The sequence below is a fragment of the Pygocentrus nattereri genome, chromosome 4, assembly GCF_015220715.1.
Source record: "Pygocentrus nattereri isolate fPygNat1 chromosome 4, fPygNat1.pri, whole genome shotgun sequence".
NCBI lineage: Eukaryota > Metazoa > Chordata > Actinopteri > Characiformes > Serrasalmidae > Pygocentrus > Pygocentrus nattereri.
Genome location: NC_051214.1, coordinates 38,979,274 through 38,990,403, shown reverse-complemented (window position 1 = coordinate 38,990,403; position 11,130 = coordinate 38,979,274). Strand labels below are relative to the sequence as shown.

At 39.6% G+C, this 11,130-nt stretch overlaps 1 long non-coding RNA gene across 1 annotated transcript; it reads right to left on the bottom strand.

Annotated features, from left to right (window-relative positions):
• Window positions 1-281: 281 nt before the first annotated feature.
• On the bottom strand, window positions 282-7,634 carry LOC108424457. Its single transcript, XR_001857621.1, has 3 exons — window positions 7,596-7,634; window positions 7,185-7,270; window positions 282-514 (listed from the first exon to the last, which is right to left on the bottom strand). It is a non-coding gene; the product is annotated as an uncharacterized LOC108424457 (long non-coding RNA).
• Between the last annotated feature and the right edge of the window lie 3,496 nt (window positions 7,635-11,130).

The window sequence follows — 11,130 nt, the reverse complement described above, 5'->3', positions numbered from 1 at the left end:
ATTGTCTGCAATATGATTTCTGCATCAATTTCCAAATGAGCATACATTTAAAAAACAGTGAAATTGATAACATTAAACATATATTCCTGTTTTTGTTCTAATACAGGTAAGTAAAAACAAATGGGAAATCACTCCTTTCTGTTTTTATTTGCATTGTAAATCCAAGAAAAATAAATCTAGGAGATGGGCTTTTCTTTATAGAACCATCTACAGAAAGTTTCTTTAGGAAAACAAAAGTCATTCTTCTACAGCATTGATCCAAAGAACCATTTTTCGCATCTTTATTTTTAAGAGCAAAGTTGGAGAGTCACTGTTACCATTCTAGATCTGACAAACAAAGAGCAAGGAGAGTCAACTTCTAGCCTGCCATTCAGATAACTCTGGCCTATAACAGGACTTCAGCATTGGCTCCTGAAGCGCACTACTCTCATCCATCCATCTGCTTGATGGCTGGCGGCCCCACTGCTGCTGTTGCTACTTCACATTCACTTCTCTCCTCCACCTCTGAGGCTGACTGCAGAGAGGAGAAACAAGCACTTCATTTCAGCTGACATTTGAGGGCCTAAATTTAGCACCCAGGCCTGAGTTCTTCCCCCTTCCTGAGATTCTAGAGCCTTGCGAGCTGAACTGCGTGCCTTAATGTACCTGTCAGGCTGAATCAGCGGAGCTCAATCGACATGTTTGAAATATGGAGTTGAGGTCATCTCCTGTGATGACAGGAGGAAGCTTCTCTTTCTTGCTGCCCAATTGTTCTCTTTTAAGAAGAATCAAGAGCAAGTGTTGAGAAAAAGCATCACTCTTCTGCATGATGTGCTCTTAGCTATGGCATATTCACTGCACAGTTGGACACAAAAATGGTTTTGTTACATTGGCGGGTGGTATTAATGTGATCTATTCAGTTTTGGATTATTATTGTGTTTTCATTCAAGCAAAGTACTTTCTGCGCACAATGAATGTCCTCACTTTTAATCAAAGCCAACTGTGGTTCAGTGAAACTGATAAATCCACCAATTTTTTAATTAAAGCACACACTGAGATGGTTTATAAAATATACATTTTTCCTTTCTTTCATTTGCAGTGTCTGCTATGGGTATTCTTCAGTAAAAATGAACTACTGATTTAACATCTAGAAGAAGTTTTTTTTTCCCCCCCGCTTATTATTTTTTAATAGACAATGCAAAATATCTCTCCTACTAGTCCTTTCAAAAAATCATGATTATGTTGGGGAACATGACAAACAGCAAATGGGTCTAAACTACAGCATCTCTTGTTTTACATAAAATGTTGTCTGATGGAAATGAACACCACAGATGCAGTGCCTTACTCAACAAGCCACGCAAAGGCGGCCACAGCTTTAATCTCTGTGGATCAATATTAAGCTGTTAACAGAGTGAGAAACACAAAGTGCAATAGGAGCGTAGCTGTGAATGCCAGATCACTCAGGCCACCATGGCCACATGTGTGTGTTTGAGAGACAGTTCGGGCATCTTAATAGACAGCAGGGAAACACACATTACCATATCCCCCTGAGGAAAGTGGAGAGAATGTGACTCGCTGTCTCTGTCAGTCTCTCTCACTCTCTATCTCTCTCCTTACGTCTGAAGACTACTCGCTTGGCTCTCGCAGTCAGATTCACTCAGATTCAATGGGGTCTCAGAAATTCAACTGAAGACGGGATGCTGTTTTTTTAATGGGATTTAAGCAGATAAATATCCAAACAGACAGCCGTGAAGAGCGGCTGCTCTGTGATGGAATCTGCTTAGCTGGTTTACACACCCTCGCCACCTACGCACTGGCAGGGCACTGCAAATAAGCATGTGATATTTACCAAACAACCTCCCTTCCACAATGCAGTGTCAAAAGACATGCACTTTTTCAGCTCAAGATACCACCAGCTTGGGTCAAATTCAGCACAGCAGCAACGAACGAGCAGAGCTGGGGCAGAAATGAGGTCAGAAATTGTTATGGATGTGTCTAAAACAGGGTGAATAAAGTCATGTTTTATACGTAACTTACATAAAACATCACATTTAGCTAGTATTGAATTGGCGAACACTAAGGCTACATTCAGACTGCAGGTAACACCGGAGCGTATCCAATTTAACACCCAATTTTGTTGTTTGAGTGCTCCCATTATCTTTTATCCGTGGTCGATATCTGATATATGAATTCCTGCAATGACCCACATTTGCAAAAGAACACCGAACCATCACAGTCATCCAACAAAACGGCCATCAAATATTATTTCTTTAAGATTAAAAGACTCCTTTAAATTAACACCAAGCTTTAATATGTGCAGACTGCTGCTTTATGCTTGAAAGACGAAACAGTACATCTACATATTTCAACACTTCTGCTCAAAACAACAGCAACCATTCAGAAAGCTGGATTCACACAAACCCAACACTGCAGCATTTTCACTATACAACCTAACATGCTCAACACACAACGTCTACACAGCGAAGACGACTAAAGCGAGCTAAAATCAGACAACTGGGACTTAAAGTTAAACCTACAAAGTCTAAGTCAAGTACAAACTTAAAACTTAATTACCGAAGCCAAAAACACGGGTTCCTGTCACAGCAGGCAGACAGAAAAGAAGGAACATGAAGGTTAAATCAAACAGGTGATGTGCTAAGACGAGGAAAAAGAACAGTAACCTTAAACACTTGTGTTTACACGGCGGCCCCTGTGTCACTTGAAACAGGGGCCGCAGATTTAACCTCCAAATCTATACAGATAAACACCTGGATGTGATGTTCTAGTGCTGCGGGTTTGCTCTCTAGCTCACAGTTACCGGCAGAGTCGGGATAATTCCCACATCGGCACTGAGGAAGGGCATGGATGCGAGTGTTTTTTCAGACGCATCACCCGTATTTAGCACTAATTTGACGCTGTCATTTTCTGAGGATTAAACCGTCTCAACTGTTTATCTCCCTTTTCCCCGCTTGCTCGCTACTAGGGCCTGTAAGCCATGGAAGTAGCCAATCACAGGTTCAGTCCCCTCCCATCTTACACAGCGCCGATTTGCGCTTTATTAATGTCCTAATGCCATTGCCTGATTAAAAGCTAGATAGCGAGCTAGATAGATAGATAAAGAAACCATTAAAGCTAAGCCTATTTTTAAAATGTACTAAGCAATAGTACAGATTTTTCTTTTGAAATGTAGTGAGTAAATGGAAAAAGTATGAAGTGACCGAAATACTTAAGTACAGAAACCAAAAAAATACTTAGGTACAGTAACAAAGTAGTTGTACTTTGTTACCATCTCTGGCTAATGCCAGCAGCAGCTTAACCATGTTGGAAGGTTGCTGAATATGAGGACTTATGAGGAATGAGGAATAAAGAGGACTTTGAGGAGGTCTGTTTCCAAAATGTTGTAAATCCATGTCAATTTGAACCAGAATGCACAAATAAATTGCAATGGTTTAAAGAAAATGGAGCCAAAAGGGAGAGAGACTGAGCCCCCCCAGCGCCAGTGCAGAAGAATCCAGAACAAATGGAAATTGGTGGTGTCAACAGCAAACTTGCTGCTCTACTTACCAGTTCATGAGGTAGGATTGATGCAGATTATTTTACTGCATGGCCCACTTTTGACAGTCTGTTGTAAGCTAAAGGCTAATAGTGATATACGATCACCTAGTAAATGGTTGGACCCCCTTTTTCTGTAGCCCATCTTCTTCAAGGTTCGACGTGTTGTGCATTCAGAGAGGGTATTCTGCATTCCTCGGTTGTAACAAGTGGTTATTTGAGTTACTGTTGCCTTTCTTTCATCTCGAACCAGTTTGCCCATTCTCCTCTGACCTCTCACATCTACAAGGCATTTTCGTCCACACAACTGACCGCTCACTGGATATTTTCTCTTTTTCGGCCCATTCTCTGTAAACCCTAGAGAGGGTTTTGCATGAAAATCCCAGTAGATCAGCAGTTTCTGAAATACTCAGACCAGCCCGTCTGGCACCAACAACCACGCCACGTTCAAAGTCCCTTAAATCCCCTTTCTTCCCCATTCTGATGCTCAGTCTGCACTTCAGCAAGTTGTCTTGACCACCTCTACATGCCTAAATGCATTGAGTTGCAGCCATGTGACTGGCTGATTAGCTTTTTGTGTTAACAAGCAACTGAACAGGTGTACCTAATAAAGTGGCCGGTGAGTGTATGCACAATGGCTAACAATGACTAATTGATTTCACTCACAAACATGTCTTACCTTGATTCCAGTTTCTGTGGTGGAAAATACAACAGAGGGAACAGCAGTTTTCTTTAGTAGAAGGCAAGAAATTCACTTTGCATTTTTTCATTGTTCTTGAGGTCTTCAGTTCAGTTTGTAGAGTTCAAATTTGGTGTTTTTGTGTAGCTTGCAAATAATTAGACACAACTTCAAGTAAATTTCATGTGCATTGCCAAACCACTGTGAATGATTTTGCTTACATGTAAACCGTTAAATAAATTGTTCGTTTTGCCCCTTGATCATGGATGTTTAATGATGTGCTTGGCTGAAGAACGCTCATGATCATTTGACCATGTCGAACATGTATGATCTGTCCTTTGCTCCACTTCAGTCAATGGTGAGCACTCCAACATGGCAACAATGACAAAACCCCTTACCCTGCCCCCTCTGTTGACAGCCAATGAGAGCAGTCCTCATTAGGTTACAAAATCAACCCTTGGAAAATGACTTGGCAGCTTTGAAAGTATGTTCATTGAAATAATTGAAAAACGTTTGCAAATGATTATTCTCTCAAGTGTTGGACAGCATAACAGACACTGAAGACTTTTTTCTGACATTCTTTTAAGAAAAAATGGGCAGAGCATTGCACTATAAACTAAAATCATGGTGCAATGCCAAGATCAATGGCCTTTCACAGGTACTGAGAATAATTGTCATTTTTAAGTCAGGGTTCAGCTGCATTCATTTTTTGGATGGTAAAATTAATCATTCTGTTTAAAAATGAATTTATAACGGTATAAAAGCTATAAAAGAAATATCAATGCATATAATAACACAGAATACAAAAAAATACATATTTGAAAAAAAAATTCATTTAAATTATGATTTCAAAAGCTGTAGTTTTCATGAAAGTATTAATGTATTACAAATCTGCATCTCTCAAACCACCAATAGTGTTTTCTAGGTTATTTTGGTAGTGTTGTCATTGAAAGGAAAGAGGCAAATAGGGATTTTAAAAGAGAGCGTGAGTCCCTTTTGTTACGACCCTGTTGACACAATCAAAGCTGAGCTTTACGTGCTAACTTTGTGGTGGTGAATGTATTATGCAGTTTTAGTTACGCTTGACCAGCTATTTTAATTACTTTTAGACTCTGATCTTGATCAAGATGGAAATACATGGATGGAAGGTCATACATGACTCGCTGCTGCACACTTCGGGCAAACTAACCACTTATTAATTATAATATGACACTATAACACAGTATGGAGTTTTGATACAATAAACTACCTCAAATTAAATTAACAGCTTTTAAAACCACTAATTCGGTCAAGAATTTATGTATTCAGTAAGATTATATGAAATAAAAATCTATATTTAAATATTTAAGGTTGTAGACATCTAGGAGTACAGGACTGCTACAGGCAGTCTGTGGTCTAAATGAAACAGCAAAGACACGTCTGTAGTTTGATACGCAGTAACATAGCATAAAACGGAGCTGACAATGCGGCTCCTGATGAGAACTGATATTTGTGATTGATTAAAAAAAGCTTCTTTTTTTTTTATATGAGCCACTGTAGGTCCTCCATGTATCTTGCACCCTATAAGCCTAAAGAAACAAATGCATTCTGAGGCCTAATGTGAATATTAATTGAACCTTCAGTCCGCATGGACATTATTGTTAATCAAATTCTGGTCACATGTTTTGATCAATTTGGTGTCAGAATATATACCCTTTCTGAGACATTATCCTCACAGACGACACACGCAGCTTTTCCATAAAGATGGATAACAGATTGACAGGTGACAGGTTGTCACTAAATAAATAAATAAATAAATACACTGCCAATCTCCTCTGAAATGTGAAATATGGATTGCCACTGAGTCAGATGTGTGCGCAGGAAGGTAAACACTCAGTGGATTCTATTTTTTCTCAGAGACTTTTTACTTAAGGGGGCAAAACTCCACACTAGTTTCCATAACTGTTCACATATTTTATAACCAAAAACAAGCAGATAAATAAATAAAAGGTCAGTGTGCTGCAGAAACACTGTTACCTAAACTTCAGCCCTTTTTTAGCTCCTTTTACATCAATTGGAAACTTTTCTCTACAACATGTGACTTATGACCAGGCCCATCATTTAGAGGCATTGCCCCACTAACAGTGACACTGCATGAATTTGCATGAACAGTGAAAAAAGAAGAATTCCACTTTGACCTGGGTCACATGACTATAAGTCAGTTCTAAAGCCATGAATGGAAGGCTGTGTTCGCATTACCAGGTTGAAGTGGCACAAATCTGAATTTTAGCCTTAATGTGATCCAGAGCTGACTGGCCTATTGTGTGAATATACAAATCTGATCAGACCTGAGCCACTTTGACATGTGGTCCTAGATCAAATAAGATTCATGGTCGTCTGATTTTGAAGAGAACAGTTAGGTGTGTTTCTTTTTAACTACACATGCACCATCACTCAACTTGGCAGCAGCACCTAACCTGACATTATTGTCAGTGAACAGTGCAAATCTGTCAGCAAGAAACCACTAGTTAAGTCAAGATTTTATGTTTTCAGTAGATTACATAAATTTTAAGCAAGAAAATCTTTTTTACTTTCATTTTGCTCTAATAATGAACAGTTAAGAGCCTTAAGAATCACATTAAGGCCCAATCCCATGTCTTATTTTTACCCCTATCCCTTGTTTTCGAGTGTAACCCTCTACCTTGAAACTGAGTTACAAGGGGTAGTGGTTGAAATCTTCCTCCTATGAAATCGGACAACCCTTCACGAATCGGATACGTCATTAAGTTTTCTTCAGCGACTTTCACGTAAACAGACAAGACGGGGTTTTCTGGCCATTTCCAACATGCCGCCTCCAGCTGTGGTGATCTCACTTGTGTGTCATATGACCGGACAGGTGAATCATATTTAAAATAGCCTGGAAAATAATCAGGACGTGTTTTCCTGTTTTGTCTCCATACTATAGCAATAATGGTGTAATCAAACTGACATTCACCTTTTATCCGAAGGAGACTGAAAAGCACGGACGCTCGCGATTCATTCACATCTTCAGTTTTCCGCATCAATCAATCAAACGAGTCACTGAATAAAAACAGAGCACAAACAAAAAACTACATCACTTCATTAATATATACTAGCGCTGCTCTGATATGAAGCTGAACTTAGCTTTCTAATTGCCAGCTTCATGATCAATTTCCCATTCCACCTTAAATGATTAGGCAACCTCAGGTACCAGAACGCAACTGCTGCATCATTTAAGGTGGAACGGGAAAATTCGCCAGGTAGCGACCGAGACATCAGTGTATTACTAGCGATTTTTATGCGTGTTATGAAGGAAATGACCATAAAATGCTATTACAGTGGTTATCTTACAATACAAGGGCTTTTTAACAGAGAAAATACTTACATCTATGTGTCTCTTTGGTCGCTTGTGCCGATGATTTGCAGTGCATTCTGGGAATTTTCTCATACAACTCTGTTTGTAGTGCGCCTCTGAAAAATCTCCGTTTGAAGGGCCATGTAACCCTAACACTTCACCCTACCCCTCCATCTCAACAACAATCGGGACAACCCTACCCCTAGACGTGAACGCGCAAAATGTAGGGCTAAGTGTTAGGGGCAAGGGGTGAAATGGGAATGGGCCTAAATCATCTTTGCAACGTGGGCTTGTTTTTTTTGTGAAAGCTTGTTTGTTGCATGTGGTTCATTCATGCAGCATTATGTATTAAGACCATTTAGGGATCCATTAAGGATCATTTCTACACACAGGCTCACACACATTAATGAAAAATTTGAGTCACTTAGCCATAAACATGAATCAAGTTCATTTCTGAGCAGAAATCAGGATTAAGAAATGAGGCTTGTAATGTGAAAGTGGCTCAGGACTGATTTGAAAAGACATAATGACAGAAAAAAATTACTTAATATTTCTTTGTGAACTATAAGCAACATTATGTAATAATTTTGCCTTAAAAACAGCTTCAAATTCATTTCGCCTGCTATAGTGCTATGTAACTTTGGAAGAGTGGGTATGAAACTTCTCATAAGAGTTGCATAATGCTTCATGGCACCACATCACACACCAACAACTCTGGTCCTTTAGCTAGCCATAAGAAGAAGCTAGCTCAGCATTCCCAGCATGGCCATCATGGCAGAGGCTGCAAAGTGACCGAAGAAGACATTGTTAGAAGAAGCGAGGAAGAAAAAAGAAAGAGTGAACAAGTAAGAGACAAGACTAAGTCTTGGATTAGCTTTTACTCATACTGTCCTGACATTAGATGGACAACAAAAATCTGACAGCAGAGTATACATCTCTGCCACAGTTATTTATGAAAGATTGGGAGGTGAGCTGAAACTTTGTGTCCTTCCTGTCTCACAGAGTTTTGTAGTTTTTCTGGGTGCCAAAAGTCACCTAATCACATTCCTGTTTCAGGCTAGCATTTAAAGAAATACATTTATCACAAACCAAAAAGTTTGGTCATTTTTATTCAATCTCAGGCCTAATAAGCCTTGAGAGCTTGTAACCTTCTATATTACTCTACCTTGTAAGTTGACATGGTTCTTTTTTATCTGATGTTGCTTTTGCCGGTGTTGTGCTGAATTCCACTCCCTGGAAGAATCTAACTCCCCTGCAGAATCTGACTCCCCTTTGTGTACACATGCAGATATATGGACACTTCTTATTACACTCATGATTTTGGTTATTCACTTATAGAAACAACTGAAATCAGAAGTGTAATCTGAAGTGTCTGTATGACTGTGTCATGCACATACGTGCAAAGATAGTCCAATTTTGCAACCATCAGCACATCAACAAATGCACTTGTACAGTTGTCCATGAGGGGTACGATTGAAATACACTCCACAACTGTAGGGAAACACCAAGAGCAAAAAATACCAATTCTCAGATAAAGTTGCTTTAACTTGTCTTTTAATTTTGTCTGTTTTTTTCAAGATGATGGAATTATAAAATGTTGCATTTGAATCTATAGGCCATTTAAATGTCAGCTAATAAGATACTGGCACAAACTAGCCAAAATTAGCCAGCTAGTGTTATTAGTCTTCTAGTTTTGAACATCTCTGCTAATACTCATCAAGTTGAAGAAATAACTTTTTTGAGCAAAGCTAAAATTTAGAAGTAATTTAAATTCATGGTAATGTAATTCATGGTAATTTGTATTCATCTTAACAAAGAAACTAAGTAAATGTGACTATTCACCGCCCACCTCTGAAACTAACACAGTACTATTGGATCACAGGATGCCTATCCGTATCCTCAATAAACAGATGCTTTAGTAGCAGGGGTTAGATCCTCATGACAAATAAGCAGAATCCTTCCTGGAATGAATTAGACAGTTTTGTGCCATTCTAGCTTTATATCAGGAGTGTTCCCCTCTGCAGAGGAGCATAATCTGGGGCACCGTTCTTCACTTTTTCAGTATGTCTCTATTCAAAATCTTCCCTGGATCTTTCCCACCTGTTGCTTAAGCCCATGCAAATAGGAAGACTATTCTGGGCTCTCACATTAATGCCTTTTCAGCCTTCTGGAACATAATAGCGCAGGAAAAATTGCTTTTTGCCATTGTTGGCAGAAGTGTTCTTTCTTTTTTTTTTTTGTGAGTGGGTGGTGTTCCCTCTGCTGCAGAGAGGAAGGAAGGCGAGTGAGAAAGCCCCCAGCTTTCTGAGCAGTGCATGCACCATTTACAGGCCAACCCAGTTACACTCTGCCAGAACACTCTGAGTCTATTAAGTTACTACATTTGAATGCGTACCGAAGGGAGGATACTACTCTGTGACTTTAAATCTTACTGTGTTAAGATCATGTAAATAGAAAGGCTTGATTATCATAGTCTGATTAAAGTCTTAATCAATTTAAGTTTAACGTTATTAAAAATGTTTGCCAAGGACCACTGTTGGAGAGTTCCAGAAAAGAGTAGCACGTTGGGGTCACCAAATCTCCTAAAACTCCTATCAAACGCCTCCATCCCAAACTTTTATTTAGAAAGTGTGCCAGGATGAAGCCTTTCCTGTCATCTAACCACAATTGTAAGTGCCAGGAGTTTGCTAAATGCTACTGGGACTTTGATTGGAGCTGTGCTCTATGGTCAGAGATGAAACAAAAATTAAGCTTTTAGCCAACAAACAGTCAAGGTGGGTTTGGCATTAAAAAAAGAATGGCTACACTGAAAAATAACAGATTCGGTAGAGGGTCTGTAATGTTGTGGGGCTGTTTTTTTTCTCCAGAGGCAGTGGGAACCGTGTTAGCTTACCTGGCATCACAATCTTAATTAAAAGCCGGGCCATTTTAAATCAAAATCTGCCTGCCTCTGCCAAGACACTAAACATGGGTTGTCAATGGATCTTTCAGCAGGACAATAATTAAAAAAAAATATGCCCAGATCAACACAAAAATGGTTTACTGAACACGAATGGCAATTCATCTGCCATGGTAATCTCAGTCCCCAGATCTGAACCCTATAGAAAATCTGCAGAAGAGAGGACCTAGGACCCTTAACGATCTGGAGAGATTCTGTGAAGATGAATGGTCTCAAAATCCCTGCCCCGTATTCTCCAACATTAGTTATTTTAGGATAAGCCTGTTCTATATATACACACATATGTGTGTGTGTGTGTGTGTAGTAGCATCCTGCTTCTGACTTGCATTGCGGTGGGATTATGGGAGGTCTTGCCATGCACAGTGGCCACATACACAGGTTCTCAGGAGGGATAAGAAGACATTAAATTGGAAAGTAGTTGTTGTAGACAATTAGTAGTGGGGCTTGTGCGTGTTATGTCCTGCCATGTCGTGTTCGGAAGGCGCTACTGGAGCCTCCGGACTAAGACCACCAGGTACCGGAACAGCTTCTTCCCAACAGCTGTCACACTCCTGAACTCTGCCTCCTGACATCTAAACAAATAACAATGGACTATACCCTAACACA